The 16,648-nt window shown below is 42.8% G+C and overlaps 1 protein-coding gene across 9 annotated transcripts in view; it reads left to right on the top strand.

Moving 5' to 3' along the window:
- Positions 1-16,648, top strand: part of STIM1 (stromal interaction molecule 1) — a 203,074-nt gene that overhangs the window by 142,381 nt on the left and 44,045 nt on the right. The gene's annotated exons all lie outside the window — the stretch shown is intronic.

Genomic DNA, 16,648 nt, shown 5'->3' with positions numbered 1-16,648 from the left:
GAGCTGGAGTTGTTCTTCATTAGAATTCTCGCTGGATGCGATCCTATCCCTGCCCCGCCTCCTCACCAGCTCCCCGACTCCCCAAAGGAATCCCTTTGGTTGCTTCATCTCCAGAGAGAGGGAGCTGGCTGGACTTTTGAGGCAGCCCTTTTTTCCGAAGCTCCCCTCGTGGCCCTGGCTCTGCTGAGTCCTAGGTGGTTCAGAGGTTGAGTTGAAGTACAGGTGGACTCTCTCCTGAGTCTCTCTTCCAGGTTAAGTAGCTCTAGTTCTTTGGGGAAAACTTCTTTCCCCCCAGCCGCCTCCTCCTCTTGGTTTCCTGCCTGTGGACACGTGCCCGTGTCTTTCTTGGGTCTTGGGTCATGGCTCCTAGAATTGGGTGCAGACCCCCAGGGGTGGTCAGATGCGCGCAGAGCTGAGCAGGACCGTCCGCTTCTCAGTTCTGGACCCTGTGTGTCTGCCGATGCGGGCTGGTGAGACACCGGTGCCTCCAGCAGTCACGTCACTTTGCCGACTCATTTTGAACTTACTAGATGCAAACTTGAGCGCTTTAGACCATTGCCATTTGTAAAACTGCCAAACTCTGAGGCCCTCGATCGCCCCTCTTCTTCTGGAGCATTTGCTTCAGAGTTCCGAGTGAAAGAGCAGGTCTCACTGTGGGAGACTTGACAGCGAAGAGCAGAGCAGTGCTTTCGGCTCCTCTCCATTCGTGGCAGCGGCTAGAGCTTCCTTCAACACTCAGCAAAACAGAAGCCGTCTCTCCCCTGGCGTCTCTCAGGATACGTCTTAATGCTAAGACGTGTTCAACGTAAGTGACCCTGAGGGTCCCTGGCTTTTCAGATGAGGAACCTCAGGCCTAGATTTATATAAAGTTACTTGTTCATTGTCATGCCTTTAACACATAGTGGAGCCGGGCCTTCTGCTCTCTAGGCCATTGCTTTTTGTACCACTTTAGTTGAAAGCACTAGTCTGGTGGCAGAGAAGACCAGTTTTAGGAGGAATGAGGTAGTTTCTGTTTTTGTTTAAATTCTTACCTAGGATAATAGAATTTTATTTCTGGAGAATATATCATCTGTATTTATAGATGGATTTGAACAGGAAGACCTGGATTCTAATCCTGGCTCTGGGATGGACAGGCTGATGCTTCTTGTGGACTCTGTTTTATCAAGTTATTTTATTTTATTTTATTTTATTTTGCTTTTTTGAGCCGCACCCACGGCATATGGAAATTCCCAGGTTAGGGGTCGAATCAGAGCTGCAGCTGCTGGCCTACACCACGGCCACAGCAATGCCAGATCCGAGCCTCGTCTGCGACCTACCCCACCGCTCACAGCAACGCCGGGGATCGAATCTGCAACCTCGTGGTTCCTAATCGGGTTTGTTTCTGTTGCGCCACGACGGGAACTCTTGTTTTATCAATTTAGAAGAAGCATAAGTCAGCTCTACAGATTGCTTTCTGGAAATCTTTCGAAGCTGAGTTCCCTGCAGGGACTTCTGTTTAATAGCTCCTGAGCCACTCAGGCTGTCTGGGAGACCAAGCATAGACATGATCTTCGGAATGACACCAGCACTGCCAGGAAAAATCCTCCGATGGTACCATTTTATTTTAGTTTTCTTCTTTCTCTGTAATAACTTGAGGCCGTGGCGCCTGGGTTTTAAGAGTGGTGTCATAAGTAGGAACTTAGAATGAAAGATGGCAGGGAGAGCATTCCTGGGCTTCTCTGAAGGCCAAAGAGCAGTAGCCGGGAAGGGAAAGTGACCAGGAGAAGACAGGAATTGAGGGACTAAATCATGGTATTAGAAAACAGCTCGAGACAATTTTCTGCTTAAGAACTTTATTTTTGGACTCAGCAACAAACTGGAATACTTCCAAGCGTGTTCTAAACGACAGGAAGATGGAAGGCATAGGAGTGAGTTCTGCGGAGTCAGTGTCCATTAAGGATGAGCAGAGGAGAACATTTCAGCGCACAGGGATGTAGCCCTTAGCTAAGCTGGAGGTGATGCATGTGCCACTTTGGGGTTTGATTACTATGGGTCATGCCTGATGGTTTGACAGACTAAAAGGGAGAGTTCTTCTGGTGTCCTCTTTCTCCCCAGAATCTGCTTCATTGTTACAAGGGAGGCCCCTAATCTTTCTGGAGTGATGATTTCCAGAGCTGCGGAAAGCATGCACCATTCTGGCACTGGCTCACACTGCTGGCCTGGATTTTGCTGCATGATGTAGCGATCAGCAGGGGTTGTTTGTATTCAGAACATGAGCTGACTAATGTCAGTACCATCCATGTGATGGGTGTTGTTAACTTTTCCTGACTAATGTTGGAGCCAGTCTTTCCTCCGTGTTATTTAGCTTTAAGCCAAAAAGCCTGATAATCTCTACATTAGCCAGACATGGAATTTAATAATAAAAACAACAACTAAAAACTACTCTAATACTTATATCCTATTTAGTATATGCCAAGCAGTGCTCTGAGGGCTTTACATGTATTAAGTCATTTATTTCTCATAAAAATCTTATGAAGTATAAATACTATGATAATTTCCATTTACAGAGGAAGAAGATGAGGCAGAGAGAGTGATTACATGAAATAATATAATGCAGTTCTGTCACTAACTATCCAGGGTTAGTGGAGACTTCATAAGAAGAGGGCACAGTACCCAACAAGGCCACCCTCACTTCAGGCTACAAACTGGCCTTGAGCTTTGGGTGCTCAACCTGTGCTCTGATCAACTGGCTACAAAATCAGGGGTTCCCACAAGTCCCTCAGGTTTAGTAGTTTGCTTTAGTAAATTACATTTATGAGTCTAAGAATTCAGGGAAGTGCTATGCCTGTGATCACAATTTTATTATAAAGGGTAAAGAAGACACCTACGTGGCAAGGTCCTGTAGGGTCCTAAATGCGGAGCTTCTGTGTCTTCTCCCCATGGAGTCAGGACATATCACCCTCCTGACACATCAGTCTTCAGTGCAAACACGAAGCTCAACCAAGCGTCATTGTCCAGCCTCGTTTTTATTGGATTTCCTATAACTTAGTCCTGATTGATTGACTCCATGATTGAACTCGATTGCCAGCCCCCTCTTCTTCCCCAAAGGTTGGGCTGATACGACCTGGCTCAAAGCCCCGTCCTTTGATCACCTAGCTGGGCTTCCTGGTGACCAGCGCCCATCCAGAGTCATCTCATTAGCGTGAACTCGTGTGACCCAAGGGTCCCACCATGAATAATCGTGATTCTTCTATCACCAGGGAAACTGACCTGAAGACAAAAACCAGCCAAATTCTTTATTATACAGAACTGAGTGATTAAGGAAGGAATGGCTGAACTCACAGGGCTGAGAAAGAGTCGAGAACAAGGACAACTCCAGAGGTCCCAGCAGCGGGAACTGGGGATTGGCCTCTTCGAGCTGGTTACTCTCAGACGTCTCAGCCACATTCGGTTTTCATGTCTCAGTGTCTTTGCTCAAGTGCCAGACATCGTGGAGGGAGAGTCAGCCCGCCACAGTTTGGATCACAGGCTTACATAGGGTAGTGACAGTGAGACAGAGTGTGTAGATGGGGGGTGGCAGTTCTGTAAAGGAAGAGATGCCCGGTAAATTTTGTAGAATCGCCGAGAAATAGAATTGTTGTTTGCATATCTGAATCAGTGGGAATAGTAACAGTGCCCTTTGAAGGAAGGGGTGGTGGGAGGCACTGGGGGAGTCCCTTCTAGAGGGTGCCTTCCATTCTTCTAACAAAAGGACGTCATTACTATTTCTTCTCAGCTTTCCTGGATGTGAAATTTATTTAAATTTTTGTTTTGTTTTTTCCATTACAGCTGGTTTACAGTGTTCTGTCCGTTTTCTACTGTACAGCAGAGTGGCCCAGTCGCACCTACATGTGTACATTCTTTTTCTCACATTGTCAGGCTCCATTGCAGGTGACTAGATAGAGTTCCCAGGGCTACACAGCAGGATCTCGTTGCTTATCCACTCCAAATAGTTTGCATCTATGAACCCCAAGCTCCCAGGCCGTCGCACTCCCTCCCCCCCCCCCTCGGCAACCACAAGTCTGTTCTCCACGTCCATGAGTTTCTTTTCTGTGGAGAGGTTCATTTGGGCCTTATATTAGGTTCCAGATATAGGTGATATCATATGGTATTTGTCTTTCTCTTTCTGACGTACTTCACTGAGCATGAGAGTCTCTAGTTCCATAAAAGCCCCCTTTATTAATTTAAATAAGATATAAACAACAACAAGAGAAACCCAGTGAGATACCTGTTTAATCTCTTCTCCTAGTTATTTAAAAATTACTTTGGGAGTTCCTGTTGTGACTCAGTGGTAACAAACCTGACGGGTATCCATGAGCACGTGAGTTCAGTCCCTGCCCTTGCTCAGTGGGTTAAGGATCAGGTGTTGCCGTGAACTGTGGTGTAGGTTGCAGACGTGCCTTAGATCCCACGTTGCTGTGGCTGTGTCGTAGGCCGGCAGCTGCAGCTTTGATTTGGCCCCTAGCCTGGGAGCCTCCATATGCTGCAGGTGTGGCCCTAAATTAAAAAAAAAAATACTTTGCAGGAGTTCTGTTGTGGCTCAGTGGAAACGAACCTGACTAGGATCCATGAGGATGAACATTCGATCCCTGGCCTTGCTCAGTGGGTTAAGGATCTGGCTTTGCTGTGAGCTGCCCTGTAGGTAGCCGACACGGCTCGGATCCTACATTGCTGTGGCTGTGGTGTAGGCTGGCAGCTGTAGCTCCTATTTGACCTTTAGCCTGGGAACCTCCATATGCCATGGGAACGGCCCTAAAAAGACCAAAAAAAAAAAAAAAATTGCAGATTGGTACAACATTGTAAACCAACCAACTGTACTTTAATAAAAAATTTTAAAAATTACTTTGCTGAGTGGATCTTCACGTTCATTTGGTGAAATGCCTCATCCCTTAGTTGTTTGTTGCTACATTTTTAGGGAGAAGGATGTCATGGGCTTTTTCTTTCTCTTACGTTCCTTCAGATACACGTACAGAAGGGCTGCGGTAGGTGTCGAATCACAGAGTCAATGCTGGGGTTTTTTGTTATTTGAAAAAAATTAACGTATTGCAGTCATCTTCTATTTATATTAAAAAGCCAGCTGAGGATAAAGTGTCTTATTTGCATCCTCATGTAATAAAGGAAGCAGCATCTCTAACCTATTTCTGTTCCCAAGTCCTCAGGATTCCACCTCTGTACTAGATTCTATGTGTATCTCCTACGATACTGTTTTAGCTCAGCTTCCTTTCTTGAAAGAGATTTATTGACAGTATTGTAATTGACAATAAAATATGGTATGACTATTTAAAGGGTACAGTTTTAAAGTTTTCACAAATGTCTGCAACCGTGAAAGCACCCCCACAATCAAGATAGTATGTACATTCTTCACCCCAAAGTCGCCCCCAGCCCCTTGTGATCCCTCCTGTCCCTCAGACAGCTGCTGACCTGCCTCCAGCCAAAGGCTAGTCTGCATTTTATACACACAGAATCACGTATGCCTTAAAAAACTGGCTGCTTACCATGACTATTTTGAGAGTCATCCATGTTGCATATGTAAGTGTGTTTTTTTAAATTTTTGTTGCTGAGTCTAAAATTATCTAAATATACCACACTTTATCCATTCACCTGCTGACAGACATTTGTGTTATTTTCAGTTTTGGGTTATTACACATAAAGCTTCTATGAATATTCATGTACAAATCTTTCTATGGACATATGCCTTTTCTCTTAGGCAAATGAGGGTGGAATGGCCAGGTCATATGGTAGGTTTATATTTTTAAAAAACTGTCAAACTGAACTCAACAACAGAAAAACCAGTAACCCAACTGAAAAATGGGCAAAAGACCTGAGTAGACATTTCTCCCGAGAAGATATACACATGGCCAACAGGCACATGAAAAAATGCTCAGCATCACTAATTATTAGAGAAATGCAAATCAAAACTACAATGAGGTATCACCTCACTCCGGTCAGAATGGCCATCATTAGTAGTAAGTCCACAAATAACAAATGCTGGAGAGAGTGTGTCCTGCACAGTTGGTGGGAATATAAATTGGTACAACCACTATGGAGAACAGTATGGAAGAACCTTAGAAAACTATACATAGAACTACTATGACCCAGCAATCCTACTCCTGGGCATATATCCAGACAAAACTTTCATTCAAAAAGATACATGCACCTGTATGTTCATTGCAGCATTATTCACAACAGCCAAGACATGGAAACAACCTAAATGTCCATCTACAGATGAATGCATTAAGAAGATGTAGTACATATACACAATGGAATACTACTCAGCCATAAAAAAGAACAAAATAATGCCATTTGCTGCAACATGGATGGAATTAGAGACTCTCATCCTAAGGGAAGTAAGTCAGAAAGACGAATACCATATGATATCACTTATATCTGGAATCTAATGTACGGCACAAATGCACCTTTCCACAGAAAAGAAAGACTCCTGGACGTGGGGAACAGACTTGTGGTTGCTGAGGGGGAGGGAGTGGGATGGACTGGGAGCTTGGGGTTCGTAGATGCAAACTGAGGCATTTGGAGTGTATAAGGAATGAGATCCTGCTGAATAGCACAGGGAACAATATGTAGTCACTCGTGATGGAACATGATGGAAGATAATGTGAAAAAAGAATGTGTGTGTGTGTGTGTGTGTATATATAGCTGTGGCACTTTGCCACACAGCAGAAATTCACAGAACTGTGTTAATCAACTGTAATAGAAAAAACCAAACTGTCAGTATGTCTTCAAAGTAGTTGTATCAATTTTACATGCCCATGAGACTCTCTGTTCCTCCACATTCTTACCAGAACTTGGTATCATCTGTCTTTTTAACATTAGCCCTTCTAATAGTGTGGCGTGGTTTTATTTCACATTTACCCGATGACAAATGATGTTGGGCATCTTTTCATGTGTTTAAGTTGCATTCATGTATCTTCTTTGGTGGATTATCTGTCCAAATCTTACGTCTGTCTTTTTTTTGTTTTGTTTTGTTTTGTTTTTTGTTTTTTGGGTTTTTTTTTGGCCACACCTGTGACGTGTGGAAGTTCCCAGGCCAGGAATTGAACCTGTACAACAGCAGTGACCCAAGTGCTGCAGTGACAACTCTGGATCCTTAACCCACTGTGCCACAAGAGAACTCCTCTTATGTCTATTTTTTTTTTTTGTCTTTTGTCTCTTTAGGGCTGTACCCGTGGCATATGGAGGTTCCCAGGCTAGGGGTCCAATCGGAGCTGTAGCCACCGGCCTACGCCAGAGCCACAGCAACGCGGGATCTGAGCCGCGTCTGCAACCTACACCACAGCTCATGGCAATGCCGGATCGTTAACCCACTGAGCAAGGCCAGGGATTGAACCCGCAACCTCATGGTTCCTAGTCGGATTCGTTTCCGCTGCGCTATGACAGGAATTCCCCGCCTCTTGTGTCCATTTTTTAATTGGGTTGTTTTCTTTCTTATTGTTGAGTTTTGAGAGTTCTTTATATATTCTGGGTATAAATCTTTTATAGGATGTATGCTTTACAAAGATTTTTTCTCTTAATCTATGGCTTGTCTTATTATCCTCTTAACAATGTCTCTCTCTTTTTTTTTTTTTTTTTTCCCTGCCTTTTTGGGGCTGCACCTGTGGCATATGAAAGTTCCCAGGCTAGGGGTCGAATCGGAGCTGTAGCTGCCAGCCTACGTCACAGCCACAGCAACACCAGATCCGAGCTGCGTCTGCAACCTACACCAAGCTCACCGCGATACCGTATCCTTAACCCACTGAGTGAGGCCAGAGATCAAACCTACGTCCTCATGGATGCCAGTCAGATTCATTTCCGCTGAGCTATGATGGGAACTCCAACAATGTCTTTTTATTTTTATTTTTGGCCACACCTGTGGCATGTGGAAATTCCTGGGCCAAGGATTAAATCCACTCCAGAGCAGCAACCCAAGCCACTGCAGTGGTGACGCTGGCTCCTTAACCCACTGCACTGTTAGAGAATTCCAACAGTGTCTTTTAAAGAACAGAACGTTTTAATTTTTCTGAAGTCGTTTGTCAATTTGTTCTTTTGTGGATCATGCTTTTGGTGTCATTTATAAGAAATCTTTGCCTAACCCTAGCTTACACATTTTCTTCTGTATTTCCTTCTAGAGTTGTGTAGTCTTAGGTTTTACATTTTAGCCTATTGTGTGTTTTTTATTACTTTTTCTTTTTGGCTTTTTTTCGGGGGCCACACCTGCGGCATATGGAAGTTCCCAGGCGAGGGGTCGAATCCGAGCTATAGTTGCCAGCCTACACCACAGCCACAGCAACACCAGATCCCTGACTCCCTGAGAAGGGCCAGGGATCGAACCTGCATCCTCATAGAGACTAGTCAGATTCGTTTCCACTGCGCCACAATGGGAACTGCTGTATTCATTTTTTCTATGGAGTTAGACATGGATTTTTGTCCTTTTTGTGCTTACGGATGTCCCAGTTGTTCTAGAACCATTTGTTGGAAATTCCGTCTTCTCCACTGCACTGCTTTGCACCTTTTGTCAAAAATGATTTGTCCAGGAGTTCCCTTCGTGGCGCAGTGGTTAACAAATCTGACTAGGAACAATGAGGTTGCAGGTTCAATCCCTGGCCTCGCTCAGTGGGTTAAGGATCCGGCGTTGCTGTGAGCTGTGGTGTAGGTTGCAGACGTGGCTCGGATCTGGTGTTGCTGTGGCTGTGGTGTAGGCCGGCGGCTACAGCTCCGATTCGATCCCTAGCCTGGGAACCTCCATATGCTGAGGGAGCGGCCCAAGAAATGGCAGAAAGACAAAAAAATTTAAAAAATAATAAAAAAATGGTTTGTCCATATAGATGCGGGTTTATTTATGGACTTTGTGTTAGGATCTACCGATCTGTTTGCCTGTCTTTACGTCTATACCACGCTGTTTGGGGTGCAGTAGTCTTCTGATTCTTTTTCAGTCAGTGGTGTTAGCCATCGAACTTTGTTTTTCAGAGTCCAGAGTGCTCACCAGTACACAGGAACCTTCGCTAACTTTGTTTTTCGTTTCCCAAAGTTGTTTTGGCTGTTTGTCCTTTAGTCACCTCGTGAATTTTTATTTAAAAAAACCTCCTGGGATGTTGACTTCGATTGCATCAGATTTGTAGATCAGTTTGAGGGCACTGACCTCTTAACAATATTTCATTTTCTGACCTATGGACAAGGTGTATCGCTCCATGTGTTTAGGGGATACACTTTCTCTCAGGAATGTTTTGGAGTGTTGGGGGGTTTTTTGGTGTGCTTTGTTTTTCGGCCATGCTCGTGGTGTGCAAAAGTTCCCAGGCCAGGGATTGAACTCTTGCCGCAGCAGTGACAGCACTGGATCCTTAGCCCTCTGGACCACCAGGGCACCCCTTGTAGTTTTCCGTGTATAGGTCTTTCATATCTTTATCATGTTTATCTCTAAGTATTTCACAGGTATTGATGCTATTGGAAATAGTATTTCTTAAATTGTGGTAAAGTGTACTACTACTATTAAGTGGTTTTTAAAAAATTACTTCCTGATTGTTGTTTTATATAGAAATATGATCGATTTTTACATATTGTCTTGTATTCTACAACCTTGCTAATCTCGCTTGTTAGTAGGATACCATCGGATTTTCAGATCAGACCATCGTGTGCTAATAAAGAAAGTTTAACTTTTTCCTTTCTAACTAGATGCCTTTTTATTTTATTTTTTACATTTAAAATTTTTTTGTTTTTTGCCTGCATCCATGGCATATGGAAGTTCCTGGGCCAGGAATCAAATCTGAGCTGCAGCTTCAGCCTATACTGCAGCTGTGGCAAAGCCAGATCCTTAACCTACTGCACCAGGCCAAGAAACGAACTTGTGCCTCCATAGCAACCTGAGCCGTTGCAGTCGGATCCTTAACCCACTGTATCACAGTGGGAGCTCCTAGATGCCTTTTAAAAATCTTTTTTTGGAAGCTTCTGTCATGGCTCAGTGAAACGAATCTGACTGGTATCCATGAGGATTCAGGTTCAATCCCTGGCCTTGCTCGGTGGATTAAGGATCTGGCATTTCTGTGGCTATGGCCTAGGCCAGTAACTGTAGCTCTGCTTCAACCCCTTGCCTGGGAACCTCCATATGCCGTGGATGTGGGTCTAAAAAAGACAGAAAAAAAATATTTTTCATATCCTATTGTCCTAGTTCTTATCTGCAACACAGTGTTGAGGAGAAGTGGTAAAGGACAGACATCTTTGTCTTGTCTCTGATATTAAAGGGAAAACATTTCGTCTTTCACCATTAAACATTAGCTGTGGGTTTTTGTAAAACTTCTTTGTCAGATCAAGGAAACTACCCTCTATTCCTAGTTTGCTAGGAGCTTGGGTCAGGAATGGATGTTGGATTTTATCAAATGAGTTTTCTGTGTCTATTGAAATGTTGCTTAGTTTTTCTGTTTTTGTCTGCTAAAATAATTCTATTGACCGATTTTTCAGTGTTAAATGAACTCTGCATTCTGAGAGAAACTCCACTTGGTCGTCCTCTTACTCTGCGGATGTTATTTGCTAAAAAATGTATTTTTATTTTTACTTAAAACTTTTTATTGAAGTGTAGTTGGTTTACAGTATTATATTAGTTTCAGGTGTCCAGCATAATGATTCACCACTTTTTATAGATTATACTCCATGAAAAGTTATTGCAAGGTAGTGGCTATAATTCCCTGTGCTATACAGTCTGTCCTTGTTGCATATCTATTTTTTCCTTTCTTTTAACATTAAAAAAAATTACAGTTGATTTACGCTTGTATATTTTATACAGTGGACTTTGTATCTCTTATTACCACTTCCCAAATTTCCCCGGTGTCCTTCCTGTGTCCCTTTGGTAACCACTAGTTTGGTTGGTATATTTTCTTTTCTTTTTTTTTTTGTCTTGTTGTTGTTGCTATTTCTTGGGCCGCTCCCGCGGCATATGGAGGTTCCCAGGCTAGGGGTTGAATCGGAGCTGTAGCCACCGGCCTACGCCAGAGCCACAGCAACGCGGGATCCGAGCCGAGTCTGCAACCTACACCACAGCTCACGGCAACGCCGGATCGTTAACCCACTGAGCAAGGCCAGGGACCAAACCCGCAACCTCATGGTTCCTAGTCGGATTCGTTAACCATTGCGCCACGACGGGAACTCCCTGGTTGGTATATTTTCTACTTGCTAAGATTTCGTTTCAGACATTGGGCACCTTTGTTAGTGAGGGATATTGGTTTGTTATTTTCTTTTCTTGTAATACCTTTGTTTTTGGTATCAGGATAATGCTGGCCTCATAAAATAGTTAGAAAGTATTCTTCAGTTTTTCATGTGACTTCATAGATATATTTTCCCTTGATGCTTTGGTAGAATTCACCAATACAGCCATTTGAGTCTGGCTTTTGACCTGTGGGAAGGTTTTTTTTTAAACCACAGTGTTTTCTTTCCTGTGCCTTCAGTGAACTTTTGTAGTTTGTGTCTTTAGGAATTTTTCCATTTCATTCAATTTTCAAATTTACTGGCATACATTTGCTCATAACATTCCCTTATTATTCTTTTAATATTGTCTTAAACCTGTAATCATGTCTCATTTCTGATGTTGGTAATTTGTATCTTCTCTCGTGCTTGCTTTCTTTTTTTTCACTCAACAGTCTTGTTAGATTTTACTAATTTTATTGATCTTCTCAAAGAACCAGTATTTTGTTTCAAGGATTTTCTCTCCTGTTACCTGTTTCATTAGCCTTACTTTGTAATTTCTTCCTTTCTGCTGCTTAGTTAGGGTTGATTTGCTCTTCTTTTCTAATTTGTGAAGGCGGCAGCGCAGGCCATTGATTTGAGACCTTTTTCCCCCTAATATACGATGCTGTAATGCCTTCAGTACTAATAATAATGCTGTGAGTTTCCCCTAAGCCCTGCTTTATCAGCATTTCACAAATTCTAGCAAGTTGTGGTTTTTTGCTTTTTTCCAGCTGACTTACTGGTGACATAGACAGAGTGAAAATGTCTAAAAGGAAAACATAACTGCTGGTAAATGCTTATTCTCACCTTTTTTTTTTTTTTTTTTTCCGGTCTGATGTAGTCTTTAATAACTTAGCATCCCTAACTGTGTTCCAACTTGAGGGATTATTTTTGCCCTAGAAATGCATACCTCTGAAATCTGTCTTATATTTTTGTATTGGTTCTTCACGATGTTAGATGATATGTTTTATTTTTATTTTCATTCAACTTAAAATATTTTCTATTTCCTCTTTGTTGTCTTCTTTGATTCATGAATAATTGAGAAGCGGGTTGTTTAATTTCCAAATATTGGGGGATTTTTCAGAAGTTTTTCTGTTTTGTTTGTTTGTTTGTTTGCTTTTTGGGGCTGCACTCTCGGCATATGGAGTTTCCCAGGCTAGGGGCTGAATCGGAGCTATAGCCGCCGGCCTACACCACAGCCGATGCCACATCCGAGCCGCATCTGTGACCTACACCACAGCTCATGGCAACGCTGGATCCTTAACCCATTGAGCGAGGCCAGGGATTGAACCTGCAACCTCATGGTTCCTAGTTGATTTCATTTCCACTGCTCCACGATGGGAACTCCTTTTTTCTGTTATTAATTTACACTTATATTTTTCATTGTGGTCTGAGGACATGCTTTGTATGGCTTGAATCCATTAAAATATTTTAGACTTTTTTTAAAAACATACTTGAACGTGATCTATCTTGGTAAATGTTCCGTATGCCCTTGGCTTTTCTTTTTCTTTTTTTTTCTTTTTGTCTTTTTAGGGCCACACCCACAGCATGTGGAGGTTCCCAGGCTAGGGACCCAATTGGAGCTGTAGCTGCTGGCCTACACCATAGCCACAGCTATGCTGGGATCCAAGCTGTGTCTGCCACTTCCACCACAGCTTAGGGCAACACTGGATCCTTAACCCACTGAGCGAGGCCAGGGATTGAACCTGCATCCTCATGGATGCTGGTCCAGTTTGTTAACCGCTGAGCCACCACGGGAACTCCACCCTTGGCTTTTCTTAAGCAAAGTGTTATGTAAATATCAGTCAGGGAGTTCCCATGGTGGTTCAGCGGTAATGAACCCTCCTAGTATTCATGAGGACTCAGGTTCCATCCCTGGCCTTGCTCAGTGGGTTAAGGATCTGGCGTCGCTGTGACTCTGGTGCAGGCCAGCAGCTACAGCTCTGATTCAACCCCTAGCCTGGGAACTTCCATGTGCCTTGGGTGTGGCCCTAAAAAAAAAAAGACAAAAAATAAATGTCAATCAGGTTATGCTGGTTGATGACTGTTCACGTCTACTGTGTCTGTGCTGCTTTTCTTCCTCCTTGTTATGTCGTTAATGAGAGAGGAGTATTTCAATTTCCAAGTATAATTGTGGATTTACCTATGTCTCCTTGCAGTTAATTCTGTGACTTTTTGCTTCATGTCTTTTGAAAGTCTGTTAGCTAGGTACATACAGGTTTAGGATTATTGTGTCTTCTTGATTAACTGCCCTCCTCATTATTATGAAATGACCTTCTATATCCCTAGTAAAATTCTTTGCTCTGAAATCTATTTTGATATTAATACAGCTTTCTTTTGAGAATTGCTAGTTTGGTGTATCTTTTTGCATCGATTTATTTTTAACTTATTTGTGTTTTTCTATTTAAGGTGCATTTCTTACAGAGAGCCTATGGTTGGGCCTGATTTTTTGCAATCTGACAATCTCTGCCTTTTAATTGGGTTGTTTAGACCATTAACATTTAATACGTTTATTAACATGGTTAGATTTTAGTCCATTACCTTGCTATTGGTTTTTGTTTTCCCTTTTTGTTCTTTTTTACTCTTTCTATGTCTTCTTTTGGATTAATGAGTATTTTTATGAGTCTATTTTATCATCTTTGTTTCCTAAACTTTTTGTTTTGTTCATTTAGTGGTGGCTTTAGGATATAAAGCTTACCACAGTCTATTTCTAAGAGATATTGTTATACCTTGTCGCATGTAGTATGAGAACCTTCCAATAGTGTATTTCCATTTCTGCCCTCCCAGCCTTAGTGTTCACTCTCTGCACAGTGGCCTGGAAATTTTCTCACAGCTGTAAGCTGGGGCAATTGTATGATTCGTGTCATTTGTTTACCATCTCCCAAATATCTGTCCATTGTAGACTGATGTCTAGTGTCTTAAAAACTGTTATTTCATATGTTTTTGTCTTTTTTTTTTGTCTTTTTGTCTTTTTAAGGCTGCAGCCGCAGCGTATGGAGGTTCCCAGGCTAGGGGTCAAATTGGAGCTATAGATACTGGCTGCAGGCACAGCTACAGCAACACCAGATCTGAGCCGTGTCTGTGACGCACACCACAGCTCACAGCATTGCCAGATCCTTAACCCACTGAGCGAGATCAGGGATTGAACCTGTGTCTTCATGGATATTAGTTGGGTTCATTACTGCTGCACTACCATGGGAACTCCTGTCTTTACTCTTTTTTTTTAAGTTGTTTCAGGAGGGTGGGTAAATTCCATCCTGTTTACTTCATCTTGGCCTGAAGCAGAAGTCTCAGCTTAATCGTCTTTTAAAATTTTTTTTTTAATTTTTATTTTTTTTAGAGCCGCACCTGTGGCATATGGAAGTTCCCAGGCTAGGGGTCAACTCAGAACTGCAGCTGCTGGCCTACACTACAGCTACAGCAACTTGAAATCTGAGCCACAGCTCACGGCAACGCTGGATCCTTAACCCACTGAGTGAGGCCAGGGATCAAACTTGCATCCTCATGGATACTAGTCAGATTCATTTCCTCTGAGCCACAATGGGAACTCCAACAGCTTAATCATCTTTTGCTTTGCTTGAATGCTTTCATACTTTGCTTCTTAGCCTAGTCTAGCTCTACTGCAGTTTGTCCCTCAGGTGGTCCCAGAGAGATCTTTCTAAAATAGATCTGACCAGGTCTCTGCTTACATTTTTAGTGGGTCACCATTTTTTAACTTTTTAAAAAAATTTTTACTTTTTTGTCTTTTGTCTTTTTAGGGCCACACCCCATGGCATTTGAGGTTCCCAGGCTACGGGTCTAATTGGAGCTCTTGCTGCCAGCCTATACCAGATCCGAGCTGTGTCTGTGATTATACCACAGCTCATGGCAATGCTGGATCCTTAACCCACTGAGCAAGGGCAGGGATCGAACCCGCAACTTCATAGTTCCTAGTCGGATTCGTTTCCACTGTGCCATGATGAGACCTCCCCCATTTTTTTATAATAATGAAATGGTTATCTAGGACACTGAATTTTGGGATGGAAGAGTTATTACTAAATGGAACCTAGAGAAATGAAGATATTACTAAAAACATCACAGGTAAATTCCTCTGTAATCATATGTAACCATATATTATTTTGAAAAGATAGTGACTTTTCTGTTGGTCAGGCAGCACTTAACTTGTGTAGAACTAGCACTTAGTTGACGTCATAACTGTGACTGAGTCCAAGCGAGTACTGCCCACCACACAGCAAGGCAGTGAATTGAGAGACTATTTGCTGGGGCAAAGGCATAGCGACTTTATTCAGAAAGCCAGCAGACTGAGAAGATGGTGGACCCCTGTCCCAAAAAACCATTTTGCCCGAGTTGGATTCAGTCTGCTCGTATACTAAAGGGGGGGTGGGGGGTTAACCGTCAATCACGTCCTGGCCCCAGTACAGCCCCCCGAGGGGATGCGGTAATTTCTTCCCGCCTGCAGCCCCCTTGACAGGTGGTCAGGATATTTCCTGTGAGCTAAACAAAGGTATTTTAGCTAAATGCTCATTCCTTGGGGAGCAGGGTCCCCAGAGATGGGCCGTTATGTATAATTTAAGGTTATAGGCAACATCCCTTTAGTGATTAACTTGTAATAGAATCAACCTCCCTGCTGCAACTGCCCTCTCATTTGAAAAATCCTCAAAATAAAGTATTGAAAGCTTCGTTGTTGTTGATGAAAGAAATTATTGTAGAAAATGCCATTGTTTTTTTCATGTTTATCTATGTGGTGTTAGATGCACTGAAGTAAATGTCCATTTGTTATCTCAAAATGAATTACCTCAGGAAGAAAAATCAGTATGTGCATGTAAATGAAAATCTGGTTTTCTTTTATATTCTGAGAATTTCCTCATATTTTGATGCTCTTGTTCCTTACTCACCTCTGTAGTATCGGCCCCCAAAGTTACTGTTTTTCTCCTCCAATTAGTGTAAACATGCCTGCATTTGAAACAAAATTAACCGAATTCCTTCTATATACAAGGCATTGTGCTAGAGTCCTTTTGCATACCAGGCTCGTGCTTATTTCTGTGCTCCACTTGTTTTCATATTTTCTATGGGTCTTTTATTTTATTTTTTTGCTTTTTTAGAGCCGCACCTGCGGCATATGGAAGTTCCCAGGCTAGGGGTCGAATCGGAGCTGTAGCCACCAGCCTACACCACAGCCACAGCAGCGCCAGATCCGAGCTTCGTCTTTGACCTACACCACAGCTCACGGCAACGCCGGATCCTTAATCCACTGAGCGAGGCCAGGGATGGAACCTGCAACCTCATGGTTCCTAGTTGGATTTGTTTCTGCTGTGCCACGATGGGAGCTCCTCTATGAGTTTTTATTATCTTTTCCATGGTCCCTTCTCTGTATCTGCACTGGTTCACCTGCAGTTACCAGGATATCCACTTGCCGTTCTCTTCC

The sequence above is a fragment of the Phacochoerus africanus genome, chromosome 11, assembly GCF_016906955.1.
Source record: "Phacochoerus africanus isolate WHEZ1 chromosome 11, ROS_Pafr_v1, whole genome shotgun sequence".
NCBI lineage: Eukaryota > Metazoa > Chordata > Mammalia > Artiodactyla > Suidae > Phacochoerus > Phacochoerus africanus.
This window is presented reverse-complemented; position numbering and strand designations above follow the sequence as displayed.